At 40.9% G+C, this 17,459-nt stretch overlaps 1 protein-coding gene across 3 annotated transcripts in view; it reads right to left on the reverse strand.

Moving 5' to 3' along the window:
* Nucleotides 1-17,459, reverse strand: part of LOC144606485 (lysine-specific demethylase 2B-like) — a 149,074-nt gene that overhangs the window by 89,298 nt on the left and 42,317 nt on the right. The window lies entirely within an intron of this gene.

A 17,459-nucleotide genomic window follows, 5' to 3' on the forward strand; every position in this document is an offset into this window, starting at 1 on the left:
ATTAAAAATAATTCAAATGTCTCCAATGAGGTAGATGGGAGGTCAGGGCCATGCTCTAGCTGGTGAGAGGACAGTTCAGTTGCTTGATAACAGCCAGGATGAAACTAGCCCTGAATCTGGAGGCATGCATTTTCAAACTTCTGTACTTCCTGCCTGATGGGAGAAGGGAGAATAGAGAGTAACCAGAATAGGACTTGTCTTTGATTATGCTGGTGGCCTTGCTGGGGCAGCATGAAGTGTAGATGGAGTCACTGCAAGGGAGGTTCGTTTACATGATAGTTTGGGCTACATCCACAATTCTCCGCAATGTCTTCCGGTCTTGGATGAAGCTGTTCCTAAACCATGCTGTGATGTATCCCGATAAAATGCTGAATGGTGATGGATGAGCTTTAACAATGCAGCAGGTTTTGAAGGTGGGACTCGGAGTGAATCCAATAGAGTTATTCAATGGATTACCTGTCAGATACGACAAATTCGATGACACCTTCAACACTAGATAATCAACATCTTTTGGAGAAAGACTTAAATCAATTGAGTGACTGACTGAACCAGTGCTTCAGTATTATTTGACATCCAGGGCTAATTTGTAAACTTGGAATCGCGATACTCCAAAAGACAAATTACAGATGCAAAAAGTGACACATTCCATGTTGCTGAGTGAACAAAGAAAAAAAAATGGTAAAAACCACAAAAAGTAGAAGCCTTAAAATAGCATCAAGTTTAACAGACTGCTGGTAATGAACGTTGCCAAAGGATTATAATTAAACTCTGATAATCCTACATCAGATTGCTTGGAAATCATTTATAGTTCCCGAATGCAAGCCAGGGGTCCACTGTGCATGTGGGCTGTGCAGCCAGGGGCAGGATCCAGGCCTAAGCAGGGTATGCAGCCAGAGCTGGATTTGATGGTCAGCAACATGGGCAGGTTTGCAGCTGGAGCACTTTGTGCATTTCTCACTCCCTTGAAACTTATTGGGTTCACTGGACCGTTCATTATACTACTGTGTAATGTATCAAATAAAGTGAAATGGAACGGTCTTCGGGTATTAACAAGACTCAAAGGTCTGGAAAATCTGCTTTTCCAGCACCAAAGTCCCAAACGCATCAGATCATCAGCTTTTCCTGTGCCATTTTTAACTATGAGCCTCAAACAGCAATGCAACAATGCATGCTGGATATCCTGAAAAGAAACATATACGTTGCAATGTATAACCACCAGCTGTGAAAAATCTGATAGGCATAGACAAGTAGTGGGCATCTCAAATTGCAGCAGTGTTTATACATAGTCTCCCCCATTTCAGGGCACCATAATGTTTGGAACACAGCAATGTCATGTAAATGAAATTAGTCATGTGTAGTATTTTGTTGCATATCCTTTGCATGCTTGAAGTCTGCGATTCATGGACGTCACCAGTTGCTGGGTGTCTTCTCCAGTGATGCTCTGCCAGGCCTGTATTGCAGCCATCTTTAGCTTATGCTTGTTTTGGGGGCTAGTTCCCTTCAGTTTTCTCTTCAGCATATAAAAGGCATGCTCAAATGGGTTCAGATCAGTGATTGACTTGGCCACTCAAGAATTGACCATTTTTGTGCTTTGAAAAACTCCTTTGTTGCTTTTGTAGCATGTTTAGGATTATTGTTTTGCTGTAAAATGAACCACCGGCCAATGAGTTTTGAGGCATTTGTTTGAACTTGAGCAGATAGGATATGTCTACACTTCAGAATTCATTATGTTACTATCATCAGCTGTGGAGGTCTTCCTTGGCCTGCCAGTCCTTTAGCAATTAGTAAGCTCTTTCTTCTTAATGATGATACAAACAGTTAATTTTGGTAAGCCTAAGATTTGGCTGATGTCTCTAACAGTTTTATTCTTGTTTCTCAGTCTCATAATGGCTTCTTTGACTCATTGGAAACTTTTATTGCTGTTTATCAACATTAGGACCAAAGTTGTGCCAAAGGCGATGGAAAGACTGGAGGAAAGACTAGATGCTGAGAGCTCTCTTATACCTGCATTAAGGAGGTATTTAAACACAACTGAGCATTTACAAACACCTGTGAAGCCATGTGTCCCAAACATGATGGTGCTCTGAAATGGGGGGACTATGTATAAACACAGCTGTAATTTCTACATGGTGAAACCAAAATGTATAAAAATACCCTTTAATAAAATCTGACAATGTTCACTTTAACCACATGTGATTTTTTTTCTTACAAATCTCAAATTGTGGAGTACAAAGGCAAATAAATAAATGATTGGACTTTGTCCCAAATATTATGGAGGGCACTGTATATTTTTAATGGCAAAACTCTTAACAGCATCGATGTGCAAATGTCCAATTTAAGAGGGCATAGCTATAAGGTGGGGGGGGGGGGAGAGAGTTTAATATAAGTGTCTGGGGCAAGTTTCTTTTATACAAAGAGAGTGGTGGGGGGCTGGCGTGCACTGCCAGAGGTGGCTGTGGACATAGATATGATGGTGGCTTTTAAGAGACACATGGAAATCCAAGGACTAGTGAGATATGAATCATGTACAGGCAGATGCAATTAGTTTAACTTGGGTTTGTTCCTGTGATGTACTGTATGTTCAATGTTCTATAAAATAAATCACAGATGCTGGAATCTTAAGCAAAACAAAGCTGAAATAACTTAGTGGGTCAGACAGCACCTGTGGAAGGAATGGACATATGATGTTTTGGGTCAGGACACTTCTTCAGACCCAGTGAGTATGGGTGGCACAGTGGATCACAGTATCTGGAAGCCTAGGCTATTGATCTCAAATAAGAGTTCAAATCTCGTTGCAGCAGCAGTGAATTTATTGAATTAACACGAGTTATAACAAAGGTGTTCCTTTCAGAAACAAAAATACAACAGGATTGGGAAGATTTTTGTTAAGGGAATGAAGTTCTGTGGGCAGAGACCTGAAGGCCCCTTCAGTATTGTCCACAAATGATGACCGTTGAACCCTTTGGAACATCACTAGAAATAGCATTTGTACTATAAATTAAAAGGCTATCAAACATTGCCTTTAGATCACAAGAAGTGAATTTGTTTTGGGTCTAATTTACCATTCTCACTTTATGTGCTTGGACTACACCAAATGCACTGACCATATCAGCCTTTTTTGTTATCACCTTAAAAAATTAAGGAACTTGTTTAATTAATCCATGCTGACTGTACTTGATTCTTCTGTCCTTCCCAAATAATATCTAGCTGCCTTTTTCTTTCAGTTCCCTTTTCTCCCTCACTGTTCCACTATCCTTCTCACTTTCCCTCATCCTCCACCTGTCCCTTTTCATGGTGTGACTGACATTTGGAGGCCAATAAATGCATTTTTTGCCCTTTTAACCTAACTTCTCCCCCATCCCTACTGATTCTACTTTTTCTTCTATGGGGCATTATCAGGTTTTGTACTGTCTTTCCATAATTCTTCAATATTAGATGTGCCTCCTCAAATTTATTTTTGTTTGACCTTCCAAAACATCAAGTCTCTTGGAAAATTTAAATTCTATTCTTTATCTCTGAGGTAATTATTAGGTCCAAAGCACTTGTTTCTATTGTTACCATTTAATTCATATTTGTTTAATACCTTTGCCCTTTCCTGCAGTTGCCAGGAAGATGACTTCCCCACAAGGATAGAAAGCATTTGCTCCTAACATCTTAATATTTAATTAAGGAATATTTTTGCCTATGCTTTTCTGGATGTCTGATATACAGTCTTGAGGTGCTGTCTGTACAGAGTTTGTACGGTCTCCCCATGACCTGCGTGGGTTTTCTCCGCAAACTTTAGTTTCCTCCCACACTCCAAAGATGTACAGGATTGTGGGTTAATTGGCTTGGGATAAATGTAAAAATAATTGGCCCTAATGTGTGTAGGGTATTGTTAATGTGCGGGAATCGCTGGCTAGAGCACTCAGTGGGCCGAAGGGCCTGTTTCCACGATGTTTCTCTAAACTAAACTAAAAACTAATGGTGCACCAATTTACAGGCATCTAGATTGCACTAACAAAAACAACAGCAAATACTGTAGTCTGAACTAAAAACATAAAATTTTGCGTCAAGCAATAAGTATAAAGAGATAGAAAGCTAATGTCATTGATTTATATAAAGATTGCAAACGACACCGATATTACTGGAGTCGCGGACAGTGAGCAATGTTTCAAAATATATAGCTGGAAATAGATCAGCTACAGAAATGGGCGGAGAGATGGCAGGTGGAGTTTAATCCAAGCAAGCGTGAGGTGCTGTACCTTAGGAGGTTGAATGTAATGGGAAGATATATGTTTGATTTTAGGTTTAGGTTTAAGTTTATTATTTTCCCTTGTGCTGAGTGTAGTGAAATAAATTGATAGCATTGATGTACAGAGAGATTTTGCAGGCCTATAATTCCCTGAAGGTGGCAACAGAAATAGAGTGGTAAAGGAGGCGTATGCTCTCCTTTGTCCTATTTGGTCCTGGCCAAGTCAAGTCAAGTTTATTTGTCACATACACATACAAGATGTGCAGTGAAATGAAAGGTCATCCACAGTCCAGCAATAAGAGCAATAAAAATAAACAATTTCACACACAATCACAACCAACACAACACAAAAAAAAAAAAAAGAAACATCCATCACAGCGAGTCTCCTCCAGTCACCTCCTCACTGTGATGGAACTTAAGTATAAGAATCAGGAAGTCATGATGCAGCTCCGTAAGACTTTGATTTGGCCGGATTTGGAAAGATGTGGCTTTGGAGAGGGTGCAGAACAGGTTTACCAGAATGTTGCCTGGGTGAGGAGTTCTTAGCTACATGGAAAAGTTGGACAATTTGAATTGTTTTCTCTAGAACACCCGAGGTTGAGGGAGTCCTGAAAGTGTCATATCATATCATATCATATCATATATATACAACCGGAAACAGGCCTTTTCGGCCCACCAAGACCGTGCCGCCCAGTGATCCCCGTACATTAACACTATCCTACACCCACTAGGGACAATTTTTACATTTACCCAGCCAATTAACCTACATACCTGTACGTCTTTGGAGTAAGCATGCAGGTACAGCAGGCAGAGAAGAAAGCAAATGGCTTACTGGCCATAGAGAGAGTATTTGAGTATAGGAGCAAGGAGGTCCTACTGCAGTTGTAAAGGGCCCTGGTGAGACCACACCTGGAGTATTGTTTGCAGTTTTGGTCTCCTAATTTAAGGAAGGACATTCTTGCTATTGAGGTAGTGCAGCGTAGCTTCAACAGGTTAATTCCTGGGATGGCGGGACTGACATCTGATGAAAGAATCAATTAACTGGGCTTATATTCACTGGAATTTAGAAGGATGAGAGGGGGTCATAGAAACATAAAATTCTTAAAGGATTGGACAGGCTAGGTGCAGGAAAAATGTTCTCCATGTTGGGGAAATCCAGAACCAGGGATCAGTTTAAGAAAAAGGGGTAGGTCATTTAGGACTGAGATGAAAAAAAACTTTTGCCGATGTAAATAAGTTGACATCTTATGATGAGTTGTGAATCCATGGAATTCATGGCACAGAAGGCAGTTGAGGCCAATTCACTGGATGTATTCAAGAGAGAGTTAGATATAGCTCTTAAGGCTAACTGAATCAAGGGATATGGGGGAAAGCAGGAACAGGGTACTGATTCTGGATGATAATGTGGTGCTGGCTCGAAGGACCGAATGGCCTACTCCGGCACCTATTTTCTATGTTTCTTATTCTTTTGGATGGATGCTGCCAAGGGATAGAATTGTGATTGGATATGAGTAAAGGACCAAAGGATTGACACTAAAGCTCTAGAATGTGTGGCGTGGGTACAGTCACAGTCATACAGCTTGGAGGCAGGCACTTTGGCCCGACTGATCCATGCCAACCTAAGATGCCTACCTATGGTAGTTCCATTTGCCTATGTTTGATCCATATCCCATTAAATCTTTCCTATCTATGTTCCTATCTATGTACCTGTCTAAATGTCCCTTAAATGTTGTTATTGTTCAACTACTTCCTCTAGCAGCTTATTCCATATATGTGCCACCCTCTGTGCGGCAAAAGGTTTCCTCGTTTCTATTAAACCAATCACCTTAAATGTATGCCTTCAACTTCTTGATTCCCCAACCCTGGGGAGAAAGATTGTGTGCATTCACCCCATCTATGCCCCATGGTTTTATACATCTCTAAGGCCACCACTCAGTCTCCCAAGGAATAAATTCCTAGCCTGCCCAACCTCTCTCTAGAACTCTCACTAGGGTCTCTTTTACATCCCGCAGCTCCGTTCTTGCTCCCCCTCCCCCCACTCGTAACAAGGACAGAATCCCCCTCGTTCTCACCTTCCACCCCACCAGCCAGCGTAGCCAACAAATCATCCGCCAACATTTCCGTCATCTACAATGGGACCCCACCACTGGCCATATCTTCCCATCCCCTCCCTTTTCTGCGTTCCGCAGAGTCTGTTCCCTCCGTAACTCCCTGTTACTCGAGGGAGTTACTCGTCCCTTCCTACCCAAACCACCCCATCCCCGGGCACTTTCCCCTGCAACCGCACGAGATTTAACACCTGTCCCTTTACCTCCCCCCTCATCTCCCTCCAAGGACCCAAACAGTCTTTCCAGGTGAGACATCTGCACCTCCTCCAACCTCATCGATTGCATCCGCTGCTCCAGATGTCAACTTATTTACATCGGCAAAACCAAACGCAGGCTCGGCGATCGCTTCGCTCACACCTGCGCTCGGTCCGCGTTAACAAATCTGATCTCCCGGTGGCTGAGCACTTCAACTCCCCCTCCCATTCCCAGTCTGACTTTTCTGTCATGGGCCTCCTCCAGTGCCATAGTGAGGCCCACCGAAAATTGGAGGAACAGCACCTCATATTTCGCCTGGGCAGCCCAGTGGTATGAACATTGACTTCTCCAACTTTAGATAGTTCCTCTGTCCCTCTCTTCCCCTCCCCCTTCCCAGATCTCCCTCTATCTTCCTGTCTCCACCTATATCCTTCCTTTGTCCCGCCCCCCTGACATCAGTCTGAAGGGTCTCGACCCGAAACGTCGCCCATTCCTTCTCTCCTGAGATGCTGACTGACCTGCTGAGTTACTCCAACATTTTGTGAATAAATACCTTCGATTTGTACCAGCATCTGCAGTTATTTTCTAATATCTCTCTCTCTCTAGAACTCAGTCGCTCGAGGTCCAGCAGCACCCCAGTAAATCTTTCCTGTTTTCATTCCATTTCCAGCTTAATAGCTGATTCACAGAGTAAAATCATTACTGCTGATTCTATGTGTAGATGAGCCAAAGCATTCTAGCAATCTCTTTGGCATTCTGACTCTTGCTACTCTTAGTTCAGCTATTTCCTCATGTCCACTAGCTGTGGTGTCATCAGGCTGAGCGAGCCAAGCGCATTAAATAGCACATTCATGCAAATAGAGGGAAAACAACAATGCTGCAACTCTGATATTCATATTGATCATTTTCTTTAGTTTTCTAAAATGATATGTTGCGATAAATAAAGATCAGAATATAAATGTACAAATGAAGTAGAAACTGAAATATCTCAACTAGACTTTTCAAAATGTCATCCAATATCACACAAACAACTTATACCACTGGTGCATAATTTGAAATGAAGTCCGAATGTGAAAATGTGGAGAGCAATGATTTTGGTAAGGCATTTGATAAAGTCCCCCATAATAGGCTGATCCAGAAAATTAAAGCGCATGAGGTTCACAGTGGCTTGGTCTTATGGATTCAAAGCTGGCTTGCTGATAGAAGATAGAGGGTTATGGTGCAAGAACTATATTCAGGCTGGAGGTCTGTAACCAATGGAGTTCTGCAGGGATCTGTGCTGGGACATCTGCTGTTTATGATATATATAAATGACTTGGACATAAATGTACATGGGTTGGTTAGTAAGTTTGCAGATGTCACCAAGATTGTTGAGGATGCAGACGGTGAGTAAGGCTGTCAAAGTATACGGCGGGATATATAGATCAACTACAGATATCGGCGGAGAAATGTCAGATGTCAGAACGTATTTTAATTGGGATGCATCACAGGTTTGTTTGGGAACTGCTTTATCCAAGACCTCAAGGAATTGCAGAGAATTGTGGGCGCAGCTCAAATCCTCACACAAACCAACCTCCCTTCCATTGACTCCATTTATACCTCGGCAAGGCCAGCAGCTTAATCAAGGACGAGTTGCACCGTGGGCACTCACTCTTCTCCCCTCTTGCAAAAGGTATAGAAGTGTGAAAACGCACACCTCCAGATTCAGGGACAGTTTCTTCAATCAAACAATTGAACAATCCTACCACAACAAGAGAGCAGTCTACCACATTGGAGACCCTTGGACTATTGATTGGATTTTACTGGCTTTATCTGGCACTAAACATTATTCCCTTATCATGTATCTGTACACTTTGATTATAACCATGTATTGTTTTTCCGCCGACTGGTTAGCACGTAACAAAATTAATTCACTCTACCTCGGTACACATGACAATAAACAAAACTGAAGATGGAAGTGTGAGGTTAAATGTAAAGGGAAAATGTACAATAAATGGCATGACCCTTAACATTGATGTACAGAGAATCTTGGAGCTCATAACTCCCAGAAAGTGGTGACACAAGTAGATAGAATAAGAAAATAACTGCAGATGCTGGTACAAATCGAAGGTATTTATTCACAAAATGCATAGTTTCGCTCAAAAACCAAACGCAGGCTCGGCGATCGTTTCGCTCAACACTTTCGCTCAGTCCGCCTTAACCAACCTGATCTCCCGGTGGCTGAGCACTTCAACTCCCTCTCCCACTTCCAGTCTGACCTTTGTCATGGGCCTCCTCCAGTGCCATAGTGAGGCCCACCGGAAATTGGAGGAACAGCACCTCATATTTCGCTTGGGCAGCTTGCAGCACAGCGGTATGAACATTGACTTCTCCAACTTTAGATAGTTCCTCTGTCCCTCTCTTCCCCTCCCCGCTTTTCAGTTCTCCCTCTATCTTCCTGTCTCCACCTATATCCTTCCTTTGTCCCGCCCCCCTGACATCAGTCTGAAGAAGGGTCTCGACCCGAAACGTCACCCATTCCTTCTCTCCTGAGATGCTGCCTGACCTGCTGAGTTGCTCCAGCATTTTGCAAGTAGATAGAGTGGTAAGCAATCATTCCTTCATTTACTGCATCAAGCCTTGCAAGGATTCTGTCTTGTTCTTCTAAATTCATTAGAAGTGACTCGGTCTGCTTAATATCTCCCACAGCAAACCAGGAATCAATGAGTAAACTGGCAAGAAACAAAAAATGAATTGTAAGAAATTGTACATGTATGAAAAGTACAAACAACCAGTAAGGAAAAATGTGGTTGCCTTACACAGAGATGGGAGCTTTATACTGTAGAATAAGGAAGTGGCAGCGAAATGAAACAATTTTGCGTCTGAATTAACAAAAGGCGCAAAAAAGCTGCGAGAAATATACAGAACAGTCTTTTGAGAATGAGGGATTGGAAGTAATAATAGTACACGAGAAGTTGATGAAACTCAAAGCTAATACATTGCAAAGATATAGTGATGTATATGCCAGAGTTTTGAAAGAGGCAATTGATCTGGCTAACATGTTCCACAACTCTTTTGATTCTGGAATTGTCTATGTATTGGTAAATGTGACTGCATTATTTAAGGAAGAAAGGAAACTGGAAACTATCACGGCCTAAGATTGGTGCTTGGGAGCCCATCTATTCATAGAGGCAATTAAAAATTTGGCTGAGGGGACCAAATATCATAAAATATCATATATGAAAGTTTGTCAATGATATAAAGGGGGATACAGAGAAGCTGCAACTCGCACTGTCCAATTTTGTTATTATAATTTTGTAATTACTATACCAATTTAGTAATACATTCTAGCAATTTCTCAATTACTGATGTCAGGCTAACTGTTCTTCAGTTTTCCATTTTCTCTCCCCTTCTTCAATACGGAAATTATATTTTCGACGAGAGTTTAGCAACATGCTCTCTCGCTGCTCCCCCTCTGTGATTTCTCCTGCCCTCCCTCTTCGACGAGAGTTTAGCAACATGCTCTCTCGCTGCTCCCCCTCTGTGATTTCTCCTGCCCTCACTCTTCGACGGAAATTATATTTCCTACCCACTGAACTTGAAAAGTAATCAGGACAGGTCATGAAAATAATAGTTGGAATGTTTTACTTTATTAGTTGAAGCGTAGAAAGTAAAAGCAGGGAAGTTATGTTAGATCTGTATACAAAACCAGTTAGTCCATGATTTGACTGCTGCATACAATTTCAACCTCTATTACTGAAACACATGAAAATTGCAGTAGGCAGTCACCTGGCTCCCTGATCCAAGTTTTCCATTCAATATGATTATGGCTAAACTCACCCAGGCTTCAGCTCCTCTGCTGTGCCAGTTTTATAGCACTCAATTTATCTACCTCTTAATAGTCTCCAGTCATCTCGCCTTCATAATCCTCAGGGGCAGAGAATTCCACATTCTCTAGCCTTTGCAATAAAGACAGACCTACACAACTCAATTTTAAACGTTTGAAACTCTGCCCCTCATTGTTTCTCTTGAAACTCAGTCCCTCATTGGATACTCTATTAGTGGAAACAACTCAATTTCTACCTGCCCACTTAAAATATTATATAGGTTTCAATAAAATTACCCCTTATACTTCAGAAGAATGCAGATGTAATTTTTTTCAGCCATTAGTCGGAACTCTTTCATCCCAAAGATTTGCCCTGTGAATCTCTTCTGGAATGGCTCCAATCTTTTCAGACTGTGGAAGGCGCAGAACAGATTTACAAGAATACCAGGGCTGGAAAATCATTAAATTATGTAGGGGTCTAGTTAGAATATATAAAATTGCCCTTAGCAGAGATGAAAAATAATTAGGGGTTTGCAAATTTAAAGCAAGTAGTAGGATTAGAAGTGAAAGAAGGGTTAGAGATCTGGAATTAAGTCCATGAAAGTGTGGTAAAACCTTCAGAACACATACCAGTAAATGCACTTGGAGACTGACAGCCTGATGCTTATAACAAGGGATTGTTTCCTCATCTCGGAACCAGGAAGGAAGTAGAGTTTCAGTCCTAATTTAACATCCCTTTAAACCTGGGGAAATTATGCAACGGTTTGCAAATCTATCAAAGTCTCTACCCAGTGGATGGTCATTTGATGAATTTAAGGATTTTTTGCTTTTTATTAGTAAACAAGAAAATCAGGTAATTTTGGCTGTTAAATCTTTGAGATGCAATTTATTTCTACAAAATGCAATTAAATTAAAATTAACAATAACAGAAAATTCTATTAACATTAATAAAAAATAATTCACCATTTATGCCCCAGAGCATTTTATCTTCAAAAACAAATTAAATATAAAATCATAGATGATAAAAACATACTGCACAAAAATAAGCACTTTTGGCCCAACTCATCCATATCAACAGCGATGCCTGTCTGTGTTAACCCTATTTGGCCATATTAGGCCCATATATCCCTTTACGCCTTTCCTTACCAAGCACCTGTCCAAACATATTTTAAACATAGTAATTGCATCTGCTTCTATCACCTCCTCTGGCAGCTCATATCAGATATTTACCACAATGTTTGGAAAAACCTACCCCTCACAACTCCTTTAAATTTTCTCATCATCTTAAAACTGCATCCTCGCATTCAAGACATCACTGCCATGGGGTAAAAAAAGATTTTGACCATCGTATTTCTGACCCATGACTATTAAAACTTCTATACCTCACTCCTCATGTTCCAGTGAAAATAAACCCAGCCGAAACAATCTCTCCTTATAATCACAGCACTCCATTGCTGACAGCATTCTGGTGAATCTCTTCCGCACACTTTCTATTACTACTTAATTCTTCCTTTTGTGTAGTGACCAGAATTGGTACATAATATTCTAAGTATGATCTAATCAATGTTTTGTATAATTGCATCATGATGCCACAACGCCTCAGCCTGCAAAAACAAGCATGCCCAATGCTTTTGTCAGTATCCGTGTTCGGGGATTAATGGTACTTGCACCTCAAGGATTCCCTATATAGGGCCCTTGCTCTGTAGGTCAAAAGGTGTGACGCACGGAATCGCTCAAGCGTTCTGGAGGACAAGCAAGCCCCCGGCATACACTCGTCTGTCCCGCTGAGTTTTGTCTACCTTCAATTTAAACCAGCATCTGCACTTCTTTCCTCCACATTTTGTCCGTTTCACTGCAAAATCTCCTCAAGGTATGTCTACTTTGAAGAAGTTCTCCTCCTCTCTCCAACGAGAGTTCAGCAACATCCTCTCTCACTGCTCCCCCTCTGTGATTCCACTATATTATTTTGTCAGGCCAAACCCTTGGCCAGCCTTTTCTCCTTAACTTCATCCAGCCTGGCTCCACTCCCTGTTTCCATTGTCTTCCAATTCCAGCATTTAAGTGAGCTGGTTTAAATCCCTCCACCACTGGTATCCATAACCTTAAATGCTTCACAGGAATATCTTTTGAAATCTAACCAGAGCCACTGCAATTGGTCTCCAGTGTTCCAAAGCAAGAAACAGGAACTGTAAAAAAAAAGAAAGCTCTTTTTCATTGCCTTAAGGAAATACACAAAGTGCTTGAGTAACTCAGCAGGTCAGGCAGCAACCCGGGAGAACATGGACAGGTGATGTTTTGTGCCTGGACCCGTCTTCAGATCAGTCTGAAGGGTTCCGAAACGTTGCCTATCCATGTTCTTCAAGGATGCTACCTGACCTGCTGAATTATTCTGGCATACGTGTCTTTCTCTGGTATAAACCAGCATCTGCAGTTCCTTGTTATTACAAGCCCCAAGGAACAGTGATTTGTGAGTTCTGCAGCTGGTATCTGGATTATCATCTGTCATCAAAAGAGCATTTTTAACTTAAATATCATCTTCACCATAAAAAGAGGTCCCAAAGAACGCTATGACAAATGGCACAAAATAACACATGGACAAATGAGTCCACCCAATCAATGAGTAAGGGTGGGGAGAATGTAGGAAAGAGGTTGCCGGGGTTATGGAGAAAATACCAGAGCTCAGAGTCAGAGATGAATTATTTACTTTGATACAAAGAATTAAAACAAAAACAGATTTATTAAAATGTTAACATTCTGCTAAATATCACTGTAAAGAGTTACAAGAGTGCTAAAACATTGAAAATAAAAATGCTGTATGTCAAATGGTGTTTTGGCCTTTATTTCCAAAAGGAAAAAGAAAAGCAGAATTTGAAACATATAAAGAATAGTGAGAACACTCAGCAGTCAAGTAGCATTACATAGAATCATAGAGGAATATCGCACCAACAGGCCCTTTGGCCCATCGTGTCTCGCCGACCATCAACAACCTAGCTATATTATTCTCATCTACAGTACTTCATTTATACTCTTTTATGCCTTGCCAATTCAAATGTTCATCCAGCCCTGTCTAATGTCTCTCTGACAATGACCAACATTGTATCCTCCATAGAGATCAGGCCCTGCAGGAAAGTCTCTCCCATTTTCATTATTTCTTGCTACCTCTAATTGCAGAAACTTGTCTTCTACAAGAATGAGGAAATGTTGTGGATTATACTGGGGTGGTGAGATTGACATGGTTCAACAGGCAATATATGCATGTTGTGGTATGTAGCACGAGGTTTGCAGCTGCACTAAGTTTATTGGGATGAAGTTAAGCAGCCTGATGTGATTAAGCACTGTAATTATGTGGTGCCTTTCATAAAGATTTTTGGTTGGGACTGAGGTGTCGCCATTACTGCCGATTTTGGCTTCACAGTCTCTGGCAGAATTCAGGCAAAAAAATGCGACAATTCAACAGCTACTGGGACAGAAGAAGGTCCTGCTGTACTGGCAACCATAGTAAATGCTTGCCTCCAGTACACTGCTAATCATCCAGAAGGCGTTGCGTGGCAACATTACGGATCAGGGGTTGTGACCTCGCCGCCCGTGCAAGAACCCTATATCAACACTCTCAAGGTCCTACCAGAATCTTTGCCAAATCAGTTAAAATATACAAAATATGCCAAAAATATATTCACAATATTTGCATATAGATATAGGTGTACATAAAAGTATAGTAAGATTGAAGCACTTCCACGATTAGGATTCACAAAATCCATTATAGTAAATACTGGAACATTTTTTCAATGTTTCAGTAGACATCAATATTCATTCTGTGTAGTTATTAATAACATTGTTAACAATAAAAAAGTTGGCTAAGTTTTGGCTGCTGCGCATAATCCTTTCCAGCACATAATGCACCAACATCCAGATTTTTAGATACTGGAGTGATTACACACTCCATGGAGTGTCTGTGGCATCCCTTAAAGACTTAAATGTAATTCTCACTAGTTCAGAAAAATTACTTACAAAAGAGTGAATAGTTTGAACGTTAGCCCAAAGCAAATCTATACCTTCAATTGTAGTATCTCATCAAATCGCCTCACTTGTGGCCTGCCATTTTGCGAAACTTTAGGGAGAAAACATTCATAAAAGATGCTTCAAATCTTTCTACCTTTTGTAAGGCTTTATTAATTCTGAGATAATGTTCTCTGTGATACACCTAAACTGGCAAGGTAAACAACAAACACTATTTTTCCCTCAGAATTGATCATGGCTCTCACTTTGGGGTTTCAATCTGAAGGATGTCACCTAAACAGAAGCCAGATACTACAACAAAAAAAATCACCAAGCAAGTGCAACTGTTCGAATCACTTTCAATGCTAAACCCATTTCCTTACAGATTGCAAGGTAGGGTTGCTTCAACTACCTTGCAACTTTGAATAAAGCAATTAATGGCAAAATTCACTCTTTCGTTAAAAATCTTTTAAATTTAGTTTAGCATGTGGCTGTGTTTCCTCCAAGATCAGGGTACTTAGGTTTCATGCCATGGATCAGTTTCACATAGCTTGCAGAATCAGTGCACACGCATACTTTATTAACCCATAACTGAATGTCCAGAACTTTTTTCCCCAAAGAAAGGTTACATGAGAAAATAAACATTTTCACAATTTCATGTCAATCATATCATGTTCCTTCCATTTGTAAGATAGTCATCCTTCACAACTGCAAATCCAGCAAGCCAGTTATCCAGAAACCATAGAAATGCCAATTCGTCAGTAATTATTACAGGCATGTTCAGAATTTGTCTTAATTATTTCTTCAGCAAGAACATTTTGTTTCGCACCTTTGTATGTTTTAAAGAAATTTCCCATCCATTTACATCTTTGTTTTTACTTTTTATTTTTGCCACCATCGTTGCACTTCTGACCACACCACCCCACAGGCAAATGAGATTGGCTGGTGGTGTATCCGCCCATTTTGAAAGATGTGCATTTTTAAAGCACGAGGGTGAAAATGCAAATTCTGCATGGTCAAAATTTTACTGCTGGCAATGAGCTTTAGTATTGAACAGAACAAAAGAAACTTGTTTTTTAAGCAGGTCTTCAGAGGCATTGATGTATTGGTTGAAAATGAAAAGCTGAAAAAGCCTACTTATATTCAAAGTTGGGCACATTAGAGTTTTAAATCTCTATGGAATCAGATGACATGGGGATTGGTGGGAAGTGGACCAAAATCTTATTAATTGGTGGAGTAATCTCAAGGGGCAATAGGTATTTCTTTATGCATATAACCAGAGCTGAGGTTCAGATCAATGCCATCACAGACAACTTACTCCAGTCTCTCCAAACTGCTCAACTACAGCCTTGGCTCAGATCATCTGCAGCCAAAACTCATATGTACATTTCTGTAATTTTGTGATCAAACTATTCTGAGGAAATGCTGACTGGCTCCAAGCTAGATATCCAAAACATTTGCTACCAGCATCTTTGCATTTCACTATACATCCCAAAACGTCCATTGACTCCTGATTATGCAACAACTCACTCATTTTAAATCCCTCTATGGACATTGCCATCCTCAACCTCCTCCAGTCCACAACTTCCAAAATAAAGCATTCCTCCAATTTTGCTGTGAAGCATCTCCAGATTTAATTATTCCACCATTCCTGCCAAGTTTTCAACTGCTAAAATTGAATATGTAGAAAGCATGATTAATAGATACATAGAGGACATGCAAATTTGTTGTATTGTTGGTGGCGAGGAGGATAGCATTACACTACAGGATGACATTGATCAGTGGCTAAAATAGATCCAAGCAAGGCGGATGCAATTTAATCTTGATAAGCGAGTGGTTGTGCTCTTTGGGAGGTCTAAGGGTAAAACACAACACCATGCTATCCAAGATGGAGCATTTCAGTTGTGGAAGAGACTGGGGAGTGTCGCTACAAGGCAAGAGATTTGAAAGGTATTGGAGGAAGATTTTGTCACCCAGCAGGCATGGGCATATGTGAATTTCAGCTGAAGCTGAGTTGCAATGCACTCCGAGCGAATGCGGGGCAGATATTCTCACAATATCCAGATGAGTATCTGAATCGCCGAGGCTACATGCTAGGTACTGATAAAATTCCATTTTTATCGGTGTATACATGATCTGTTCAGACAAAGTGGGCCAAAGGGCCCATTTCAATGTAGTATGATGCTAATACTTGATCACAGAAAAGATGTGATTGCAGTTCACGAGTATGCACCGGTGATTTACAATGACGTTGCCAGGACTGGAATACTGCAGCTGAGGGGGCAAATTGAATAAGATAGCATTGTTTATTTTGGAAGAGATGAGCCCGAGGGAAGACTTAATTGAAGTGAATAAAATAATGAGCTTGGAGCAATAAAATCTATTTCCCTTCGCAGAGGTCAAAAGCCCAGGGGCATAGATTTAAAGTAATTGGTATAAAGATTAGAAGTGAGATGAGGAATAAGAAAATAGGGTATAGTTGAGGTCTGGAACTCACTGTCAGAAAGGGTGGAACAGATAGAAATCCTCATTACATCACATGAAGCTCCAAGGTGAGGTAATAGAGGCAAGACACAGAGGCTGGCTGAAAGGGAAGACAAGTGACAGATGAAATGTAATAGATGGTGCACCTTGGTAAAAAGAATAAAGCGGAAACAATACTGATAGATGGCACAGTTTAAAAGGTTGTGCAGTAATAGAGAAACTTAATTGTATACACATATAGATGCTTGAAAGTGGCAGATGTTAAGAGAGCAGTTGGTAAATAAAGCAGTTTGGGGATACTTCGCCATTGGAAACTCCATCAAAATCTTCAAATAGCCCTTGCTTTTCCTCTCTCTCCATCCCCTCCCCAGTTCTCCCACCAGTCTTACTGTCTCTGACCACATTCTATCTCTGTCCCACCCACATCAGTCTGAAGAAGGGTCTCGACCCGAAAAGTCACCCATTCCTTCTCTCCAGAGATGCTGCCTGTCCCGCTGAGTTACTCCAGCAGGCTGTGTTTACCTTCCATTTAAACCAGCAGTTCTTTCCTACACACTGGCACCTTGCATACTGGAAATCATAAATATAGACAGACTTCAAAACTAGGGAAGTTATGCTGAATTCATATAAATATCAG

The sequence above is a fragment of the Rhinoraja longicauda genome, chromosome 26 (genome assembly GCF_053455715.1).
Source record: "Rhinoraja longicauda isolate Sanriku21f chromosome 26, sRhiLon1.1, whole genome shotgun sequence".
In the NCBI taxonomy this organism is placed as follows: Eukaryota; Metazoa; Chordata; class Chondrichthyes; order Rajiformes; family Arhynchobatidae; genus Rhinoraja; species Rhinoraja longicauda.